Source organism: Lepidochelys kempii, chromosome 8 (assembly GCF_965140265.1).
Source record: "Lepidochelys kempii isolate rLepKem1 chromosome 8, rLepKem1.hap2, whole genome shotgun sequence".
Lineage (NCBI taxonomy): Eukaryota > Metazoa > Chordata > Testudines > Cheloniidae > Lepidochelys > Lepidochelys kempii.
This window is the reverse complement of record NC_133263.1, coordinates 8,628,718-8,652,804: the sequence shown is the minus strand read 5'-3', so window position 1 is coordinate 8,652,804 and position 24,087 is coordinate 8,628,718. Positions and strand designations below refer to the sequence as shown.

At 44.4% G+C, this 24,087-nt stretch overlaps 1 protein-coding gene across 11 annotated transcripts in view; it reads right to left on the bottom strand.

Moving 5' to 3' along the window:
* Nucleotides 1–16,792, bottom strand: part of MAPK9 (mitogen-activated protein kinase 9) — a 107,065-nt gene extending 90,273 nt beyond the window's left edge. For 9 of the 11 annotated variants that reach the window (XR_012160203.1, XR_012160204.1, XR_012160205.1 and 6 more), the window contains exon 1: nt 16,674–16,792. The gene's annotated coding sequence lies outside the window, so the exon portion shown is untranslated. Of the gene's footprint in view, nt 1–10,081; nt 10,294–16,283; nt 16,372–16,673 lie in introns of those variants that run through there. The other 2 variants (XM_073355417.1, XM_073355418.1) reach the window with 2 other exon arrangements.
* Nucleotides 16,793–24,087: the final 7,295 nt, after the last annotated feature.

Below are 24,087 nucleotides of genomic sequence, written 5' to 3'. Positions count from 1 at the left end.
AAAGTGATCATCAGGTGGGCCATTTCCAGCACAAATCCAGGTTTTCTCACCCTCCACCCCCCGACACAAATTCACTCTCCTGCTGGTGATAGCCCATCCAAAGTGACAACTCTTTACACAATGTGCATGACAATCAAGTTGGGCTATTTCCTGCACAAATCCAGGTTTTCTCACAAATCCCCCCCACCCCCATACACACACAAACTCACTCTCCTGCTGGTAATAGCTCATCCAAACTGACCACTCTTCAAGTTTAAATCCAAGTTAAACCAGAACATCTGGGGGGGGGGGGTAGGAAAAAACAAGAGGAAACAGGCTACCCTGCATAATGACTTAGCCACTCCCAGTCTCTATTTAAGCCTAAATTAATAGTATCCAATTTGCAAATGAATTCCAATTCAGCAGTTTCTCGCTGGAGTCTGGATTTGAAGTTTTTTTGTTTTAAGATAGCGACCTTCATGTCTGTGATTGCGTGACCAGAGAGACTGAAGTGTTCTCCGACTGGTTTATGAATGTTATAATTCTTGACATCTGATTTGTGTCCATTTATTCTTTTACGTAGAGACTGTCCAGTTTGACCAATGTACATGGCAGAGGGGCATTGCTGGCACATGATGGCATATATCACATTGGTGGATGTGCAGGTGAACGAGCCTCTGATAGTGTGGCTGATGTTATTAGGCCCTGTGATGGTGTCCCCTGAATAGATATGTGGGCGCAATTGGCAACGGGCTTTGTTGCAAGGATAAGTTCCTGGGTTAGTGGTTCTGTTGTGTGGTATGTGGTTGTTGGTGAGTATTTGCTTCAGGTTGCGGGGCTGTCTGTAGGCAAGGACTGGCCTGTCTCCCAAGATTTGTGAGAGTGTTGGGTCATCCTTTAGGATAGGTTGTAGATCCTTAATAATGCGTTGGAGGGGTTTTAGTTGGGGGCTGAAGGTGACGGCTAGTGGTGTTCTGTTATTTTCTTTGTTAGGCCTGTCCTGTAGTAGGTAACTTCTGGGAACTCTTCTGGCTCTATCAATCTGTTTCTTTACTTCTGCAGGTGGGTATTGTAGTTGTAAGAAAGTGACTTTGTCCTTACCCATAACTACTTCACATTTGGGGACAATGTATACCTTCAGATCAGCGGCACTGCTATGGGTACCCGCATGGCCCCACAGTATGCCAATATTTTTATGGCTGATTTAGAACAACGCTTCCTCAGCTCTCGTCCCCTAAAGCCCCTACTCTACTTGCGTTATATTGATGACATCTTCATCATCTGGACCCATGGAAAAGAAGCCCTTGAGGAATTCCACCATGATTTCAACAATTTCCATCCCACCACCAACCTCAGCCTGGTCCAGTCCACACAAGAAATCCACTTCCTGGACACTACAGTGCTAATAAACAATGGTCACATAAACACCACCCTATACCGGAAACCTACTGACCGCTATTCCTACCTGCATGCCTCCAGCTTTCACCCTGACCACACCACACGATCCATCGTCTACAGCCAAGCTCTGCGATACAACCGCATTTGCTCCAACCCCTCAGACAGAGACAAACACCTACAAGATCTCTGTCAAACTTTCTTACAACTACAATACCCACCTGCAGAAGTAAAGAAACAGATTGATAGAGCCAGAAGAGTTCCCAGAAGTTACCTACTACAGGACAGGCCTAACAAAGAAAATAACAGAACGCCACTAGCCGTCACCTTCAGCCCCCAACTAAAACCCCTCCAACGCATTATTAAGGATCTACAACCTATCCTAAAGGATGACCCAACACTCTCACAAATCTTGGGAGACAGGCCAGTCCTTGCCTACAGACAGCCCCGCAACCTGAAGCAAATACTCACCAACAACCACATACCACACAACAGAACCACTAACCCAGGAACTTAGCCTTGCAACAAAGCCCGTTGCCAATTGCGCCCACATATCTATTCAGGGGACACCATCACAGGGCCTAATAACATCAGCCACACTATCAGAGGCTCGTTCACCTGCACATCCACCAATGTGATATATGCCATCATGTGCCAGCAATGCCCCTCTGCCATGTACATTGGTCAAACTGGACAGTCTCTACGTAAAAGAATAAATGGACACAAATCAGATGTCAAGAATTATAACATTCATAAACCAGTCGGAGAACACTTCAATCTCTCTGGTCACGCAATCACAGACATGAAGGTCGCTATCTTAAAACAAAAAAACTTCAAATCCAGACTCCAGCGAGAAACTGCTGAATTGGAATTCATTTGCAAATTGGATACTATTAATTTAGGCTTAAATAGAGACTGGGAGTGGCTAAGTCATTATGCAGGGTAGCCTGTTTCCTCTTGTTTTTTCCTACCCCCCCCCCCCAGATGTTCTGGTTTAACTTGGATTTAAACTTGAAGAGTGGTCAGTTTGGATGAGCTATTACCAGCAGGAGAGTGAGTTTGTGTGTGTATGGGGGTGGGGGGGATGTGAGAAAACCTGGATTTGTGCAGGAAATAGCCCAACTTGATTGTCATGCACATTGTGTAAAGAGTTGTCACTTTGGATGGGCTATCACCAGCAGGACAGTGAATTTGTGTGGGGGGGTGGAGGGTGAGAAAACCTGGATTTGTGCTGGAAATGGCCCACCTGATGATCACTTTAGATAAGCTATTACCAGCAGGACAGTGGGGTGGGAGGAGGTATTGGTTCATAATCTCTCTGTATATATAAAGTCTGCTGCAGTTTCCACGATATGCATCTGATGAAGTGAGCTGTAGCTCACGAAAGCTTATGCTCTAATAAATTGGTTAGTCTCTAAGGTGCCACAAGTACTCCTTTTCTTTTTAGATAAGCTATTACCAGCAGGACAGTGGGGTGGGAGGAGGTATTATTTCATGATCTCTGTGTGTATATAATGTCTGCTGCAGTTTCCACGGTATGCATCCGATGAAGTGAGCTGTAGCTCACGAAAGCTCATGCTCAAATAAATTAGTTAGTCTCTAAGGTGCCACAAGTACTCCTTTTCTTTTTGAGAACACTCTAAAGGTAACTGCAGTTTGTCAAAAAAAAGTGTTCTCTAAACTAGCATGTTACCTATTGTCTCAGCTGTTTCATTTACTACACTGATGAGATTAAGACTGATGTGATAGCCTTCTGAATGTATTTTCTTTTGGACATTGTTGGACATTCCAAGAAATTCTGTTCAATGGCACAGGTGTATAGCTAAAAGAATTACTAGTTGGGTTTGAACATTTGTTTTTTCTAAAACCACAAATTTTCACATAAATCTGCAACAAAAAAATCTTTTGAAAAGCCACGTCCCCATGTTTTAACACATCCAGTTCTGTTTTTGAAGACCGACTATTACTAGTCTATCGAGGATATATTTATTTGCCTATTACTACAGATATAAACATAACCAGCAGACACCTGCCTAAGGGCAGGTACGTTCAGTACAACTCCAGTCTCCCTTCTCTCCACCATATGAACAGTTCATTCTTAACTGGCAGGATTGCAAGAGTTAAATCAGCCAGTCATCTCTTTGCCTCATACAAAAAAGGAAGAGAGGCAAAGAATTTGCAATATAATTTCTAATCAACACAAAATATCCCTAACTGTGATTCACATAATTCTTTGCTGGTACCCTGCAAAAAACAGACAGGTGATAGTTCTCATACATGTTTCCAGGTTTCAGTGGTAGCCATGTTAGTCTGTATCAGCAAAAAAAAAACAAAAAACCCCACAAAAAAAGTGAGGAGTCCTTGTGGCACCTTAGAGACTAACAAATGTATTTAGGCATAAGCTTTCGTGGGCTAGAACCCACTTCATCAGATGTATGAAGTAAAAGACATAGGAGCAGGTATAAATACATGAAAGGATGTGGGTTGCTTTATCAAGTGTTAGGTCAGTCTAACGAGATAAATCAATTAACAGCAGGATACCAAGGGAGGAGAAATAACTTTTGAAGTGGTAAGAGAGTGGCCCATTACAGATAGTTGATAAGAAGGTGTGAGTAACAGTTGGGGGAAATTAGTATTGGGGAAATTAAGTTTAAGGTTTTGTAATGACCCACACACTCCCAGTCTTTATTCAGGCCTAATCTGATGGTATCTAGTTTGCAAATTAATTCCAGTTCTGCAGCTTCACCTTGGAGTCTGTTTTTGAAGTCTTTTTGTTGAAGAATTGCCACTTTGAGGTCTGTTATTGAGTGACCAGAGAGATTGAAGTGTTCTCCTATTGGTTTTTGAATGTTATGATTCCTGATGTCAGATTTGTGTCCATTTATTCCTTTGCGTAGAGACTGTCCGGTTTGGCCAATGTATATGGCAGAGGGCCATTGCTGGCACATGATGGCATATATAACATTGGTAGATGTGCAAGTGAACGAGCCCCGGATGGTGTGGCTGATGTTGTTAGGTCCTGTGATGGTGTCCCTTGAATAGATATGTGGACAGAGTTGGCACCAGGGTTTGGTCCCTGGGTTCGTGTTTTTGTTGTGTGGTGTGTAGTTACTGGTGAGTATTTGCTTCAGGTTGGAGTCTGTCTGTAAGCGAGGACTGGCCTGTCTCCCAAAGTCTGTGAGAGTGAGGGGCTGTTCTTCAGGATAGGTTGTAGATCAGGGGAGGGCAAACTTTTTGGCTCGAGGGCCACATCGGGCAATACAAATTGTATGATGGGCCATGAATACTCACAAAATTGGGGTTGGGGTGGGGGAGGGGGTGCGGGCTCTGGGGTGGGGAATCAGGGCTTTGGGGTGCAGGAGGATGATGTGGGCTGGGATTGAGGATAGTGGAGAGCAGGAGGAGGATCAGGACTGGGGCAGGGGGCTGGGGCAAGGCTGAGGGATGCAGGTTCCGAGCGGTGCTTACCTCAAGTGGCTCCCGGAGGCAGTGGCATGTCCCTTCTCCGGCCCCTACACGGAGACGTGGCCAGGCGGTTCTGCATGCTGCCCCATCTGCAGGCACCGCCCCTGCAGCTCCCATTGGAGCACGCAGGAGCCAGAGTGGAGCCACGCCACGGCTTCTGAGAGCTGCGTTTTGCGGCCCCCGCCCCAGTACTTCGGCCGGAGTGCCAGAGCGGGGCCAAGCCGGGTGGTGCAGACCCAACCCAGAGTCCCAGCTGGAGCGCCGGAGCAGGGTCGAGCCACGTGGTGTGGCTCGCAGGCCAGCTTAAAATGGCTTGCAGGTCGTATCTGGCCTGCGGGCCGTAGTTTGCCCACCCCATTGTAGATCCTTGATGATGCGCTGGAGAGGTTTTAGTTGGGGGCTGTAGGTGACAGCTAGTGGCATTCTGTTACTTTCTTTGTTGGGCCAGTCTTGTAGTAGGTGACTTCTCGGTACCCTTCTGGCTCTGTCAATCTGTTTCTTCACTTCACCAGGTGGGTATTGCAGTTTTAAGAACGCTTGATCGTCTTCCTTTCCAAATGCAAACAAATGGACATAATACCAAAAGGACTGAAGGTAAAAAGCCATTACAATCAACATATCACACAGATTATAGTGAGAGATTATGCCACACACACTCAAAGAAACTGCAGAACCACCTGATCAACATCCTATACAGCAAACAAGAGAAGATTAAGAATGAACTCTCAAAACTAGAAACTCTCTTAAAAAATCAGCCTTCCACATAAACTCTCTTGTGGCTGCACTTTACAAAAAGTAGACAAGCCATTTACAACACACATTTTGCATCTCTACAGAGGAAAAAGGACACTAAACTATCTAAACTCCTACATACCACAAGGGACCACAACAGTGCTTCCCTTAACTCACCTAACAATATTGTTAATCTATCCAGCTATCCTCTTAGCCCGACAGAAGAGTCTGTCCTATCTCAGGTCTCTCCTTCAGCCCCACCACCCACACAAACATGATGCAGTTCTGCGGTGACCTAGAATCCTACTTTCGACATCTCTGACTCAAGGAATATTTCCAACACACCACTGAACAGCATATTAACAAGCAGGAAGCTTCCTACCAACACTACAAAAAGAAGGATTCTGAGTGGACTCCTCCTGAAGGTCGAAACAGACTGGACTTCTACACAGAGTGCTTCCATCGATGTGCACAAGCTGAAATTGTGGAAAAGCAGCATTGCTTGCCCCATAACCTCAGCCGTGCAGAACACAATGTCATCCACAGCCTCAGAAACAACTCTGACATCATAATCAAAAAGGCTGACAAAGGAGGTGCTGTCGTCATCATGAATAGGTCGGAATATGAACAAGAGGTCTGCTACACAACTCTCTGACACCACATTCTAGAGGCCATTACCATCTGACCCCACTGAGGATTACCAAAAGAAACTACACCATCTGCTCAAGAAACTCCCTAAAGAAGCACAGGAACAAATCTACACTGACACACCCCTAGAGCCCCAGCCAGGGGTATTCTACCTGCTACCCAAAATGCATAAAACTGGGAAGCCTGGATGCCCGATCATCTCAGGCATTGGCACGCTGACAGCAGGATTATCTGGTTATGTAGACTCTCCTCAGGCCCTACGCTACCAGCCAGCTATCTTCGAGACACCACTGACTTCCTGAGGAAACCATAATCCTTTGATGATCTTCCAGAAAACACCATCCTAGCCACTATGGATGTAGAAGCCCTCTACACCCACATTCCACACAAAGATGGACTACAAACCATCAGGAATAGCATCCCCGTTACCATCACGGGAAACCTGGTGGCTGAACTTTGTACACACCCACAACTATTTCAGATCTGGGGACAATTTATACCTTCAAGTCAGTGGGACTGCTATGTGTACCCCCTTGGCCCCTCAATATGTTAACATTTTTATGTCTGACTTAGAACAACGCTTCCTCAGCTCTTGTCCCCTTATGCCCCTACTCTACTTCCGCTACACTGATGACATCTTCATCATCTGGACCCATGGGAAGGAGGCCCTTGAGGAATTCCACCAAGATTTCAATGATTTCCACCCTACCATCAACCTCAGCCTAGACCAGTCCACAGAAGAGGTCCACTTCCTAGACACTACAGTGCTAATAAGCAATGGTCACATAAACACCACCCTAATACTGGAAACCTACTGACCGCTATACTTACCTACATGCCTCCAGCTTTCATCCAGACCACATCATACAATCCATTGTCTACAGCCAAGCTCTAAGATACCACCGCATTTGCTCCGATCCCTCAAACAGAGACAAACACTGACAGAATCTCTATCAAGCGTTCTTAAAACTGCAATACCCACCTCGTGAAGGGAAGAAACAGATTGACAGAGCCAGAAGGGTACCGAGAAGTCACTTACTACAAGACTGGCCCAACAAAGAAAGTAACAGAACACCACTAGCCGTCACCTACAGCCCCCAACTAAAACCTCTCCAGCACATCATCAAGGAGGCATGTAGGTAAGTATAGCAGTCAGTAGGTTTCCAGTATAGGGTGGTGTTTATGTGACCATTGCTTATTAGCACCCCACTTTTGAAAGATGATCCCTCAGTCTCCCAACCTGAAGCAAATACTCACCTGCAACCACACAACAAAAACACTAACCCAGGAACCTATCCTTGCAACGGGGCCCGATGCCGGCCCTGTCCACATATCATAGAATATCAGGGTTGGAAGGGACCTCAGGAGGTCATCTAGTCCAACCCCCTGCTCAAAGCAGGACCAATCCCCAATTAACTCAAATATCTATTCAAGGGACACCATCACAGAACCTACTATCACCCACACCATCCAGGGCTCATTCACCTGCACATCTACCAATGTGATATATGCCATCATGTGCCAGCAATGCCCCTCTGCCATGTGCATTGGCCAAACCGGGCAGTCTCTAAGCAGGTGAGTGAATGGACACAGGAATCATAACATTCAAAAACCAGCAGAACACTTTAAGTCTGTTATTGAATGACCAGAGAGGCTGAAGATGACAATTTTGCAACAGAAAAGCTTTAAGAACAGACTCCAACAAGAAACTGCTGAACTAGTATTAATTTGCAAACTAGATACCATTAACTTGGGCTTGAATAGAGACTGGGAGTGGCTGGGTCATTACACAAATTGAATCTATTTCCCCATGTTAAGTATCCTCATACCTTCTTGTCAACTGTCTGAAATGGGCCATCTTGATTATCACTACAAAAGGTTTTTTTCCTCCTGCTGATAATAGCTCATCTTAATTAATTAGCCTCTTAGAGTTGGTATGGCAACTTCCACCTTTTCATGTTCTCTGTATGTATATATATCTTCTTACTATATGTTCCATTCTAGACATCTGATGAAGTGGGCTGTAGCTCACGAAAGCTTGTGCTCCAACAAATCTGCTAGTCTCTAAGGTGCCACAAGTACTCCTGTTCTTTTTGCAGATACAGACAAACAGGGCTGCTACTCTGAAAACCATTAAAAAATTGGTTTTACATCTCTCTTTAAGAAAGCACACATAGGAAATTACATACAAAAAAATGTTAAAAGAATGTTAGTTAGGCTGCAAAGTTTCAAGCACTGTGAAAATGTTTAAAAATGCCACATTTACAGTTGCCCATAAAAACCTTAATTCAGCTCCCTTGTGTATATGCATTATGATCTTTAATTACATTATCACACAATTTTTTTCCACAGACCCTTCCTCCCATTCAGTGAACAGGCTGGATGCACCTGGGGATCAAATTAAGGTTCATAAGTCACCATAAATTTGGCCATTTTCTAACTTTCAAGTGTTTGACTCTGCAACCTAGTTTCATTTGCTGAAATAGAAATACATTAAAGCAAAAAATCAACGATCTTTTCAAGATTTAAAGCCACTGGAACTGGCCTTTTAAAAAAAATTAACATTCCAGTTAACATTTAAAAAATGTTAAAATACTTAATTCACTGAGGCTGACAGAATAGATAATGAAGATAATCACTTTTCTCTTGGTTTTAATAGAAAAACACTCACTTTTAAGCACTGTTTTGGGAATGTTTCATCACGTATTTTAAATGTTTGTGTATATTTGGAGTTTTTGCTTTCAATTGTTTAAATCCACTGTTTATATTTTCTTTATAAACAAACAAGTATATAAAACAATACATTTATATAAAGCCAGCAAAAGTAGAGTGCTTTTCCAGTTGAAATCATTGTGAAAACTTTTCTCTGTCACAGGAAAGATGGCAGTCTCCATGAAGTAAGGTTAAGCTCAGAGCCATCCATATTGCTACAGAAATGTGATAAATATATTAAAACCCAGAGTATATAATTTTTGCTGGTTTTGATATTTTCATTTGTCTGTCTGTGATGTGATAATTTTTGAATGCAGCATCTGATCAATTCCATTAGAGGATACATTGAGCCCCCTAGCATCTGATTAGCAGACCAATTAGCTTCAGCTACTGTCTTCAGATTAAAGAACCCAGCTGATGACAGCCATGAAAATCTTCCAGCATAACATCATTCATTTTAGCTCTGTTCCAAAAGATTTTAAAATGTTGACCACCTGAATGACTTATCCCCCAGATAGAAAGAAACAATACTGGTGAAGGAGAAGATGCAAATAGGGCGAGCACACAGAGCTCCTTACATGGGAGAGGCGAATGAGGGACCTGGCATGGAGGATGTGACGGATGGGTCACAGAAACCCCCTTGGGACTGCCACCTGATGTGCTGAGACTACCTCTGAGCCCGTTTTCCCTGCCATCTTGGGACTTCAGTACCTTGCCTTGTTGAACCAGACACACGAGTCTGCTCCAGCACAAACCCAGGGTCTGAACCATGTGCCCCAAAGCTGCAGACTTAACTGAAAACAGCTTAAGAAGTGCTCCTGTCTCTAGCACCCAGGCACCCAGCTCCCAATGGAATCCAAAGCCCAAATGAATCTGTTTTACTCTGTATAGAGCTCATACAGGGTAAACTCATAAATTGTCCGCCCTCTATAACACTGATAGAGAGATATGCCCAGCTGATTGCTCCCCCAGGCATTAATTACTTACTCTGGGTTAATTAATAAACAAAAGCGATCGTATTAAGTATAAAAAGTAGGATTTAAGTGGCTTCAAGTGAGGACAGAACAAAGTAAGTTACCAAGCAAAATAAAACAAAACAAGCCAGTCTAAGCCTAATACATTATGAAACCGATTACAGATAAAATCTCACCCTCAGAGATGTTCCAATAAACTTCTTTCACAGACTAGATTCCTTCTTAGTCTAGGCCCAATCCTCTCCGCGGTACAGTTCTTGTTAGCTCCAGCTCAGGTGGCAACTAGGGGATCTGTCATGACTGGAACCTCCTTTGTTCTGTTCCACCCCCTTATACAGCTTTGCACAAGGTGGGAATCTTTCGTCTCTCTGGGTCTCCACCCCTCCTTCTAAATGCAAAAGCCCCAGGTTTAAGATGGATTCCAGTATCAGCTGACATGGTCACATGTCTTGTGAGACCCCAAGCCTTCATTCTTCCTGGCCTGACTCACAGAAAGGCTTGCAAGTAAACAGACCCATTTACAACCAATTGTACTAGTTGATGGGAGCCATCAAGATTCCAAACCACCATTAATGGCCCACACTTTGCATAATTACGATAGGACCTCAAGTTATATTTCATATTTCTAGTTTTAGATACAAGAATGATACATTTATAGAGACAGGATGACCACACTCAGATAAGATTTGTAATGATACCTTACAAGAGACCTTTTGCATGAAGCATATTCTATAGAATATCAGGGTTGGAAGGGACCTCAGGAGGTCATCTACTCCAACCCCCTGCTCAAAGCAGGACCAATCCCCAATTTTTGCCCCAGATCCCTAAATGGCCCCCTCAAGGATTGAACTCACAACCCTGGGTTTAGCAGGCCAGAGCTCAAACCACTGAGCTATCCCTCCCCAAGTTACACTATATTCACACTCATTAGCATATTTTCTTAAAATCATATGGAGTGCAATGTAACAGAGGGAAAGGGGGAAATAGGGGGCACCATATGGTGGAGAGGGAAATGGGAGACAATGGGCAGAGGCACAGGGATCATACAGAGTCCTGGCAAGGAAGTGGAGGTGGGGAGAAGGGAGGCACACTGAGGTCTTGGTAGGCAGACTCAAGTATGGGAGTAGGAGGAATATGGAGCACAATAGCACCTGGTGTTGGGGGGAGCAGTGGGAGGGGGGTACAAAGTCCCTGATATGAGGGAGAGGATAGAAGGGTTGCAGGGAGTCCCTGAAATATTGGGGGACAGGACAGTGCACACCGGGAGTTTGTGTAGGGAATGGATTGATGCAAAGAACCCCTGGTGTGTCAGTGAGCTCAGTCCACCGAAGCAACAAAGTGTGCGACCCTGTAGAACAGGCCTAATAGGATTTAAAGAGCTGTTCAAGAGAGTACCTTATTACATCCAGGTACTGTAAGAATACTAAACTTTAAATAAATAAAGAGGAGAAATAGCCTAACTTTCCAAAAAAGTTATAAAGAGAGATTCATAATGAGCCATAAAGAGAATTGTTGATAAATTCAGAATTCTTTGAACAATCCTCCCTCTTCCAAAGCTCTTTCAGACATCCGAGTCACACCAGTGAGTTCTGAGAACTCTGTAAAGCAGAGTTCCAATTTTTACTATATTTTAATTTTCAGACCATTAGTTTTATATTTTGTTTTATGGGAGAGGATTAAGACAATCTTCGTCACACTTTCAAATTGAGGAGGGATAGCTGAAAGAATACAAACTATAAAGTGGGAATTTTTTTAAACTACATAATGGGGGGCATTAGATTAGTAGTCAAAACTTTAAAATATCACCACCATAGTATCCAAGCACCTATAACATAATTCCTTCCCTAAAATTAAGCAGTTTATTGCTGTTCTCTCCATCATTCCCTCCCCTATTTTGCAAAAAGAACAGAAGTACTTGTGGCACCTTAGAGGCTAACAAATTTATTTGAGCATAAGCTTTCGTGGGCTACAGCCCACTTCCATCGGATGCATGCAGTGGAAAATACAGTAGGATGATTTTATATACACAGAGAATATGAAACAATGGGGTTTACCATACACACTATAACGAGAGTGATCAGTTAAGGTGAGCTATTACTAGTAGGAGAAAAAAAAAATTCTGCAAATTTTAGGTTCTCAGCCGCCCATCCCCTTGAGGAGTCCCCTCTCTTTCTTATTCTCTCTGAGTAAGGGTCGCCACATGGGTAGTTAGTGTGCGGCAAGCAGGTATGCTGTAGATTTATACTCCATTTTGCCATGCACTAAATCTCTGCATGGACAAGCCCTGCAGACCAGAGGAAAGGCAAGGTTTTAAGCATCACCCACCCAATCACCAATCTTCAGCATTTGAGCGGGTGGCAGAACTGTGGTCAGCAACTGAGTAGAACTGACGTGAGCAAAGTTAGCACTGGACAAGGACAAAGTTAAACCCCAAAGTAAAGAAAAGATCACAGCTACTTGTCCTAATTGCAGCAACTGGCTGGGTAACAGGAATGGGACAATTTCCCAGCACACTACAAGAAGGCTATGACAGGGGGAAACGGGCCAGAGTTTGCTGCTATTAGGAGCCAGACCCTCCTTAGGCCTTATCTTCACTAGGAAGAAAAGGTCCTTACTCCTGGGGGCATTCTGCACCAAAAAGTTAAAAATTCTACACACAATATTTTAAAATTCTGCCAAGTTCTGCAAATTTATTTCAAAACACGGACAAACTTTTTTACAGGTAACTATACAGACACACACAAAGATTCCCCCAGGAGCAGAGAGTTAAAGAAACCCCTATGACAACCCGGTTCCTGTTTCTCTACCCCCACTCCCTCCCCCCCCACCCCTGCAAGCCCAATCGGGGGGCCAGACACCCACAACCTCTACCCCTCAGAGCCCAGCCATGGCCCCCCCAGCCAATATACTCAAACCCACTCCCCCACAGAGCCCAGCTGCAGGGGCCCCCTAATCCAGATACCCACACTCCCTCCCCTCCAGAGCCCAGCTATGGGTCCCCCTTGCCCAGATACCCGCACCCACTCCCGCTCAGAGCCCAGCCACAAGGCCGCCCCTTGCCCAGATACCCACACCCCTCCTTCCCAGAACCCAGCCATGTCTCCCCCAGCCCGGACACCTGCCTTCCCCTCCCCCCAGAGCCCGGGGATCCAGAGGGAGAAACAGCCCGATGCACCACTCTCTCCTTCTCTCAGGGCATGCTGGGAACTGCAGCTGCCAGGAACACTCTAGCTCCCTCTTCCTCTCCCCAGCAGTGACTTCTATGTGCCAGCTGAGCTCTGCTGGGTCCTAGTGGCAGCTAGCAGCACTGCAGCCCATTTCTTTTGGGGAAAGGAAATTCTGCGTGCATGTTAATTTCTGCAAAATTCTGCACTGCGCAGTGGCACAGAATTCCCCCAGGAGTAAAAGGTGTATTGATAACTAGAGGCAAATTTCTAGTAGAGAAAAGGCAGTTTGTAGTTTTCATACAAATCAGTAGGTGAAGTTAGAGACTAGGCTCGCCCACAGGCTTCAACTCAACCTGCTAACGCAAGTGAAGAATACAAACTGCCTTGTCTTTACCAGGATTTTACCGTGAGCTAGCTAACTTGAGTTAAGAACACTTTTTTTCTGATAGCATTAAAGATGAAGCATTAAAGGAAGGAGGAAGCTATGAGCTCAAATGGCATTTTGACAGAATTTGACTGTATAAAACCATCCTAAAATTAAGCTGATTTAGAAGCCAGGATAAAGGCTCTCTGAACTACTGACTGTTGGAAGCTGGTTTGATTAGGGTTTGAGACCACCAGCTTTGTCAGTCAACTAGATTTCTTGACTCTCAAGTACCAGGCTCTTAACTGACAATAGCTTATTTGACCTATCATATATGTCCTGGGTATGCAAAGCACATTCCGTACATCCTGACTGTAGACCAGTATCAGTAGGCCCAACACTGATATGAAAAGTAAAGGACTCCACTGGAATTTAGCATCACATTCAATTTCAAAAAACAGAAGTTTTCAGTTACTGGTGTCCTCATTTTATTTAGTGAAACAATTATCAATATTGAAACTGAAAACTAAGGTATTCATACTATGAAAGGTGGACAGTGATGACAATCTCACTAACATCTTCATAAACTGACGTCTCATGAATCACTATTATATACAATTAAAAAAGATTATACAAAAGTGATAAATATGCACATGGTGCATAAAAAAGCAGCATACATACACTGGGTGGTCCAATCTGAAAGTTATTTTGTTTTCCAACTAGTTGCAACCACAAGAAAAGTTCCAGAACCACAAGGCTAATATAGTATGTCAGATGCAGTAAACTTGTGAATACATTTTAGCTTACATGCACTATTTAAAGTGTAATTACAGTCAGGAGAGTGACGATGCAAAAGTGGCATGTTCTTACTAAACGGATCCATTTTCTGTATATCTTCAAGTCACATCTGCTTACTTCATTGCCATACCAAATTACTACTGTTAGTACTTCACTCTAAATACAGGTCTGGAGAAAGGCGCTTCTACAAAATTGATGTTTATGTTTTTTGTTGAAGAATCTTTATTGTTGGCAATGAAGGGCAAAGATTCTCATGGATCATAACTTGATTTTTAAATCCCAGGCTGAGATTCCAATACTGGTAGTTAGGATAAAATTTGTAAGGTTATAAATGAAAAGACGAATTCACCAAGACAAGAAATGGCAAGTCTCAGTGTCACTTTTTTGTTTTTAACTATCATTTTTTGTACCACAAATGCACTTAACCCTAGCATGTAACTTTATTGGTCCCCAGTCTGCTCTGCCCCCAGCTCTACTCTAGCCCAGGCCCAGGTCCAGCCACTAGCTCCCGGCTATGGCTCCAGCTCCATTCCCAACCGCGGACCCCCAGTTCCAGTCCTGCCCGTGGCCCCGCTCCCAGCCGCTGCCCCAGCTTCAGCCCCACTTCTCACCCATGGCCCCCTGCTCCCACCCGTGGCCCCCTGTTCCCGACCACAGTTCCGCTCCTGACACTCCGCCGCAAGCCCGCTCCCGGCCCCGGCTGCAGACCCACTCCAGCCCTGATCGTGACTCTGAACACCCTGGAATGTTAGACTTTTTAGAATAAGCAGTTTTTAACCTAATAACCTTGATAGTGAATTAGTTCTTGAAAAGCAGTAAGTTGAGACAGCATCTTAGTTCTGAAGGTAAAGTTCTGTCACTGCTGGTGTATACTGTGTAGCAATAGGCCAGACCAGACTACGTGATTTTAATGGTCCTGAAATCTATTCAGTTGAACTACTATTGAAATCTAGTAGTTATGACAGCTACTAACAAAACAGAAGTAACGTACATAAAATACAAGAAACCAATAATTAACGTCAAGCAATTAGAATGAAATGGTATACACTCCTAGAGATTCAAAAGATCTTCAGATTAGACGTTTGGCAACTAAAGCGTCTAGACTGCTGCAGTGATTGTACTCATTCTCCAAGCAAAGGGCTCGTCAGCAGTTACCTCTAAAGCACATTTTAGCAGCATAGCCAGTGACACCAGGGTGGACCTCAGCAACCCAGGGCTGGCAAGACTTGAGAGGGCTCTCAAATATGTATTTTCTATACATACTATATACACTGCCACAAAGTGATTTAACAGATTTAAAGAGTGGATCTTTAAAAAAAAAATCTTGATTGTGAAATTATTCTGGTTTAGCAAAGAGAAAGTTTAAGTCATATTGATAGGTAAATTTTTAATCACATTTTTACACTTTGGAGCAACACTGCCAATTGATTATTTGGGATGACACCTTTTTCCAGATCAGTCATACTCAATGACAGGTTTCAGAGTAGCATCCGTGTTAGTCTGTATTCGCAAAAAGAAAAGGAGAACTTCTGGCACCTTAGCGACTAACAAATTTATTTGAGCATAAGCATCCGATGAAGTGAGCTGTAGCTCACGAAAGCTCATGCTCAAATAAATTTGTTAGTCTCTAAGGTGCCACAAGTCCTCCTTTTCTTTTTGAGTCATACTCAATGTTTGCTGCTCAAGATGCAGGGGGCTTCTATACCGATTTAATGTTCCAGAAACGCAGACTGGCATCCGGACAATAATACACCAGTTGCCCTGAGAAGACGTGCTCCTTTTAAACCAGGGGGCCCATGCACATCAGCAAGACAACCCGACCAACATCTCAGTGCAGGGAACAGTCCTTAAGTACCCGACCTGTCACTGAGCAATAAACGCTGCTCGGGTTCTCTGGGGAAGCCTATTAACAATGCATTTCCCACAGAGTTTATTACACCCGTGGGGATCGGGGGGGGGGGGATTCCTTCCCCACACCCCACAGTCCAGCTACTAACGCGCACCCCGCACCCCCCCGGCAGCACGAGGCTATGGCGGGCGGGCATTCACCTGAGACCGTCTCTGCGGCAGCCCGCAGCGGGACGGAGGATGCGAGCCGAGGGCGCGAGAGGCGGCCGTTTGGCGAAAACCCAGCCCCGGCCCGCGGCGGGGCAGCTCCAGGGCCAGCGCCTCGGGCCGAGCCCCAGCGGCAGCCCGCCGGGCAACGCGGCGGAGGAGGGGCAACAGGGAAAGTTTCCGGTGACAGCTCCGCGCTGAGGGGAGCGGGCTCGGCAAGCCGGACCCGCACGGGGTGGCGGGCTCGGGCTCAAGTCCCCCGACAACTGGCCCCAAGGCCTGGAGACTCGCCCTCCGCCCCCCTTCCGCCCGGCTACAGAAACCGCCCGGCCGCAGTTTCCCCTTTTCCCCCTCCCGCTGTCTCCTCCTCCTGCCCTCCCTCACCGTCTGCTCCTGAAGCTCGGCGCTTGGCTCCCGCCGCGGTAGCTGCTTCACTCCTCCACCTCCCCAGGCCGCCCTAGCCACAATGGCCTCTCGTCGCGGCCCCCTGACGGGCCGCGCCAGGTCCGGACCCGCTGACGAGCAGCCACACTACCCAGTCACCGCTCAGCGCCTGCCGGCCGGAGCCAATCAGCCTGTGGAGGCGGGACCCTCTAGCCACTACATAAGGAAGAGGCGGCGCGGGGGGCTGCTGCAGTTAGAGTTGGGGAGGTTATGGGGTTGGTTAGTGTTAGCGGCCTCGCTGCCGCCTCGTGTTGATGGCATCGTTCGATGTCATAGTCTCCCCCTCATTGAGATGTAATCAGTGTAATATCACCTCACCCCCCCCCAATGCCATTATGAGATGCTTGACACCCTCACTTCAGGGTAAAGCACCGTTGTCAGGGCCCTGATGTCAACCCTTCACCACAAACTGCCATGAGGTGAAGTCATGGGGGACCCTCATATTGCCACAAGGTGATGCCATCCCCTTTCCACAGTATCCATCCGATGAAGTGAGCTGTAGCTCACGAAAGCTTATGCTGAAATAAATTGGTTAGTCTCTAAGGTGCCACAAGTCCTCCTTTTCTTTTTGCGAATACAGACTAACACGGCTGTTACTCTGAAACCTCCTGTCAGGATGTCACTTGGTGCTCATTGCATCACAACATGCTGTGGTCACTTTCCACTGATGTTTTCGGGAGATAGTGGTAGGACATGACCACTCTGCCCCTATAGAGCCACTCCAGTTATTTCAGTAACACAGGGTAGCCATATTTAGTTACTACAGAAAAGGGGAAGGAGGTCATCCTGGGGTCAGCCCTCCCCCCCCCCCCCCATTAAAAAGATTATGAATAGTTGTAATTTCCAGCATTGGTGTAGAATGCCACATGATTTATGTATTTATTGTAAGGGATGATTTGAGCGTTGAAAGCAAAGTAAGTGAAGGGAATATTTGGGCCTCTCCCCCTGCCCCCCAACAAAAATCTACATTACAAGCCTGCTCTTCTTCCTTCCACACCTCACCCTTAGGGCGGCTTGCTGTTTAGAACAGCTACTGACCAAGAGGGGAAAAAAATCTTGACACAATCTACCCTCAATGCGTGGTGCCTTCTCAGTGATCATTTCTACCTCTGCCTAGTCTCCCCTCACTGTAATTTTAAAAACCATTTTGAACACCTGAATTAATGTGCTTTACAGATGAGTCGTCAGCTTGCCTTAATACTGCACTTTTTTGCAAAGAAAACTAGTTGCTCAATAAACAGAAGAGGCCCTTTCCACCACCTGCCAAAAAATTCTGTTCTCAACAGATGCCATTGACATCCATGCCTAAAAAAAAAGTATAGTGAAAGTCAAAGGATTTTGAAAAGTAAAACAAACCCTGCTTAAGAACTATTTATCAGAAACTACTCAACAAGCTATTGTACCACTATCAACCCATTAAATTGTGTAAGTATTAAAATATCTCTGTTTAAAAGCAACCCTGCAGAGAGATATCTTGTATGTATATACAAAAAATATTTTCTTAACAAGAATGTGCATGAGCCATTAAAATCACAATCAAAAACTTGAATTAAGGTAATTCTTGAATGTTCTGATGTGACAACCCATTAGAGTATTTCACTCTTACAATTACTACATTCCCTTGAGGTTTATAATAGTTCCTCAATAGTGCTAATCCAAAACTATGTTTACATAATGTTAAAGGGGGAATGCAACATTTTTGCAAATATGTATAGTTTAAGACAGGGTGGATTTGATTTAAATCACTAATCAGGAAGACGTGATTTAATCATGGTTTTTCTACATAAATGTACATTCTTGTTGATTGTTATAACCTTAATGCATATTTTTCACAACTCAGAGATAGATGTAAGGTTTCATTTTTAGAAGGTACACACTATACATTTTTAAACAGTGATTTATTTTGAAAACTTCAGCTTAGTTTTACAGCTATATCAGAAAATTAAGGATTGTTTGGTTGGTTATTTCATTTACCAAACGTAATTGAAGCAGATATTTATGAAGTCATTGGGAAGTGAACTATCTCCAATGCAACAGGTTAATCGTAAATATTTGGAGGATTTTCTTCCATGCCGTATTAGGAGAACACCACCAGACAGACATTTACATTGTTTTATTCAACGAAAACATTAAGTATTCTAGATTTTATTTCTTCAACAGCAAACACAATATTTTAACAAAACAGGCATATGTCCCTCGCTTCTCACATTTATCTCCAGACTTCTTCTCCTTGTCCAGATCTATTCCGCCCCCAACAATCTTCTATTCATTGAACTTCTTGAAACTTTGCACTTTTAGAGAGAGGTAAGGGATTAACTCTATGTACACAAATTTGCAGAGGGACAATAGAGTTGAGGTCTGTTTTTTCTCACTTCTATATATTTTAAAACATTTTTTGCTGTTAACAAGCATGATACCTCTGGAGACACAAATCCAGTCTGAGAACTGCAAAACTAAACATCTCTAATGGTATCTTCGAGACCAGAGGTGGACAAAGTACAGCCTGCGGGCCACAGCTGGCCTGCAGGACTATCCTGCCCGGCCCCTGAGACCCCAGCTCCTCCCCCCCGTCCCCTCTCCCCCACAGCCACGAGGATGCACGGGCAGCATGGCTTGTGCCAGCCCACCTCCCAGGCTTTCCAATAAGCCTGCTGCTCTGAGCGGCATAGTAAGGGGGCGGGGGTGGATAAGGGTAGGAGGTCCTGGGAGGCAGTTGGGATGGTTGGAGGTTCAGGGGGCGTTGGTTGAGGGTGGGGTCCGGGGGGGGGGCAGTCAGGGGGTGGGAATTGGGAGGGGGCGGAGGCCAGGCTTTTTGTGGAGGCACAGCCTTCCCTACCTGGCCTTCCATGCCGTTTCGCAACCCCAGTGTGGCCCTCGGTCTAAAAAGTTTTCCCATCCCTGTTCTAGACTGAGCACTGAGTCCCATTGGGTAGATAGAAAGATTAACCTAAATCTATACAGAAGCCTGTGGAACCCTATAAAATTGGGTCCCTAATCCATGAACTATTGGAACTCATTTACAAAACTTTTCTTCAACATTACATGAATATATTGTCTCATACTATAGAATTAGACTTTATAATCCCTATTCCATGATGAGATCTTTGAGCTATAATATATCTATCTTTAAATGGTTTTTGAGGGGAAAAAAAGCTTTATAAAAAATCCAAATAAAAAAAAATCAATTTTTTTATTTTATTTTTTAAAGTTATTGATTGTTATCCACGCTGGTTTAAGATCAGAAATTAAAAGATTAGGTATAACTTTCTATATTACCAAAAAAATCTCATTTTCATGTTTGGTATAAGAATTTAAACTACAGCTATAGTGCACTATGAATGGATTTTACTGTATATTGCCTATTTTAAAGAGAGCCACAATATCTGTAGATCAGAAGTCCAGCTTTGAAGGATGACTTGAATTCTATCAATCAGTGAGTCTACTGTGGCTAGGATTTGCCGTTGATATTAACATGCTTCAGCGTAGAAGCTGATCAGCAGCTGGGCTTGAGTTCCCATGATACAGTATTGCAGTTATCCAACTGTACAGGACGATGGGGAGTATTTGATAACAGGACATTTGAGGAGACACTGAGAATTTCTGTATCAAAACAGAACAGCGTTCCTGTGTGATACGATACCAAAACATCAAGGAGGATTGCCCCCGCACCCAGTGTAGTCTTCAGGATCTGTGATGCCTGCTCAATATGAACAAAGTATTCCAAGATTCTTGCCCATAGGGAAAGCTGGAAACCAACTCTTACACCAAGGTCTGCTTACACCTAACTTAATGATGTACATAAACGTTTGCTGGCATGAGTCAAATGGAGGCTGGAAATTTTTGAAAGGTTTTAAGCTACAAATGCAAGTGAGATTTTTTTCTTCACATGAAAGGCATAGAATATCAGGGTTGGAAGGGACCCCAGAAGGTCATCTAGTCCAACCCCCTGCTCAAAGCAGGACCAATTCCCAGTTAAATCATCCCAGCCAGGGCTTTGTCAAGCCTGACCTTAAAAACCTCTAAGGAAGGAGATTCTACCACCTCCCGAGGTAACGCATTCCAGTGTTTCACCACCCTCTTAGTGAAAAAGTTTTTCCTAATATCCAATCTAAACCTCCCCCACTGCAACTTGAGACCATTACTCCTCGTTCTGTCATCTGCTACCATTGAGAACAGTCTAGAGCCATCCTCTTTGGAACCCCCTTTCATGTAGTTGAAAGCAGCTATCAAATCCCCCTTCATTCTTCTCTTCTGCAGGCTAAACAATCCCAGCTCCCTCAGCCTCTCCTCATAAGTCATGTGTTCCAGTCCCCTAATCATTTTTGTTGCCCTTCGCTGGACTGTCTCCAATTTATCCACATCCTTCTTGTAGTGTGGGGCCCAAAACTGGACACAGTACTCCAGATGAGGCCTCACCAATGTCGAATAGAGGGGAACGATCACGTCCCTCGGTCTGCTTGCTATGCCCCTACTTATACATCCCAAAATGCCATTGGCCTTCTTGGCAACAAGGGCACACTGCTGACTCATATCCAGCTTCTCGTCCACTGTCACCCCTAGGTCCTTTTCCGCAGAACTGCTGCCTAGCCATTCGGTCCCTAGTCTGTAGCGGTGCATTGGGTTCTTCCGTCCTAAGTGCAGGACTCTGCACTTATCCTTATTGAACCTCATCAGATTTCTTTTGGCCCAATCCTCCAATTTGTCTAGGTCCTTCTGTATCCTATCCCTCCCCTCCAGCGTATCTACCACTCCTCCCAGTTTAGTATCATCCGCAAATTTGCTGAGAGTGCAATCCACACCATCCTCCAGATCATTTATGAAGATATTGAACAAAACCGGCCCCAGGACCGACCCTTGGGGCACTCCACTTGATACCGGCTGCCAACTAGACATGGAGCCATTGATCACTACCTGTTGAGCCCGACAATCTAGCCAGCTTTCTACCCACCTTATAGTGCATTCATCCAGCCCATACTTCCTTAACTTGCTGACAAGAATACTGTGGGAGACCGTGTCAAAAGCTTTGCTAAAGTCAAGAAACAATACATCCACTGCTTTCCCTTCATCCACAGAACCAGTAATCTCATCATAAAAGGCGATTAGATTAGTCAGGCATGACCTTCCCTTGGTGAATCCATGCTGGCTGTTCCTGATCACTTTCCTCTCATGCAAATGCTTCAGGATTGATTCTTTGAGGACCTGCTCCATGATTTTTCCAGGGACTGAGGTGAGGCTGACTGGCCTGTAGTTCCCAGGATCCTCCTTCTTCCCTTTTTTAAAGATTGGCACTACATTAGCCTTTTTCCAGTCATCCGGGACTTCCCCGGTTCGCCACTTTTGAGTTTTCAAAGATAATGGCCAATGGCTCTGCAATCACAGCCGCCAATTCCTTCAGCACTCTCGGATGCAACTCGTCCGGCCCCATGGACTTGTGCACGTCCAGCTTTTCTAAATAGTCCCTAACCACCTCTATCTCCACAGAGGGCTGGCCATCTCTTCCCCATTTTGTGATGCCCAGCTCAGCAGTCTGGGAGCTGACCTTGTTAGTGAAGACAGAGGGAAAAAAAGCATTGAGTACATTAGCTTTTTCCACATCCTCTGTCATTAGGTTGCCTCCCTCATTCAGTAAGGGGCCCACACATTCCTTGGCTTTCTTCTTGTTGCCAACATACCTGAAGAAACCCTTCTTGTTACTCTTGACATCTCTGGCTAGCTGCAGCTCCAGGTGCGATTTGGCCCTCCTGATATCATTCCTACATGCCCGAGCAATATTTTTATACTCTTCCCTGGTCATATGTCCAACCTTCCACTTTTTGTAAGCTTCTTTTTTATGTTTAAGATCCGCTAGGATTTCACCATTAAGCCAAGCTGGTCGCCTGCCATATTTACTATTCTTTCGACTCATTGGGATGGTTTGTCCCTGTAACCTCAACAGGGATTCCTTGAAATACAGCCAGCTCTCCTGGACTCCTTTCCCCTTCAAGTTAGTCCCCCAGGGGATCCTGGCCATCCGTTCCCTGAGGGAGTCGAAGTCTGCTTTCCTGAAGTCCAGGGTCCGTATCCTGCTGCTTACCTTTCTTCCCTGCGTCAGGATCCTGAACTCAACCAACTCATGGTCACTGCATAAATGTTATGACTATAAGTAGTAAAAATGTCTTGTTTAAAATTGTGGGAAACGTCTAACTCAGCCATATCAAAGGAGGACACAATACAAAGAGCTGGAAGTTCAAATGAGAATATAATATTTAGTCTCCTTTGAGGGCTACAACATATCTGCACCCAAAGATTTCTAAGGTGCTTATCAAACCTCAGATTCCAAGACCAGAAAAGACCATTGTGATGATCTAGTCTGGCCTATATAACCTGGGCCATAGAATGTCCCTGAAATAATACCTAGAGCTTCTCTTTTTAAGATCAAGATTTGATGTTTTTCTAACATTGTCAGCAATGGAGAATCCACCATGACCCATGGTGGATTCTTCCAATAGTAAAATTACCTTCACTGTCAAAAATGTATGCCTTATTTCCAGTATGAATTTGTCTAGCTTCAACTTTGAGCCATTGGATCATGTACACCTTTCTCTACTAGACTGCAAAGCCCATTATTAAATATTTTCCCCCCACATGTAGGTACTTCTAGATTAATCAAGCTACCCCTTATCTCCTTATCTTAACAAAGAGAAGGTAAGATTCAAAGAACTTTATCACCATAAAAACATGTTTTCTCATCCTTTAATCATTCTCATGACTCTTCGCTGAACCCTCTCCAATTTATCAACGTTCTTCTTGAATTGTGGGCACTAAATTGAACATAGCATTCCAGCAGCAGTCGCATCAGTGCCAAATGTAGAGGTAAATATAACCTAACTCCTACTCTACTTATATCTACTGAGCTGGATGGTATTTTTGTATAAGTTAATTACTACACATAATTATTAAGCTTACCTTAGCTGTGTATGTACCTCAAAGGAAATAATTCAACTGGGACTGGGATTGTGCTAAGTATTGTACATACATGCAGTAAAAGTCTGCAGTCTAACTAGTCAAGACACACAAAGGTGGGAGAAAGGAAAAATTATGCCCATTTTACAAACAAGGAACTGAAGCAGAGAGAGATTAGGTGACTTGTCCAAGGCCACACAGAAAGCCTGTAGCATAGTTTGACCCAGATTTTGAAATCCTGTCCACTGTCTTAAGTTCAAGACCATTCTCTAAAATGAAGCCTTGGACAGCACTTTACTCATTTTTCATTCTTGCAAAAATAAGTGATTGTTTTAATATTCTGATGGTACAAAGATTAAGAAAATGTATCTGCAAAGCTGGAAAAGCAGATGATATTGTACTGAAGAGTAGT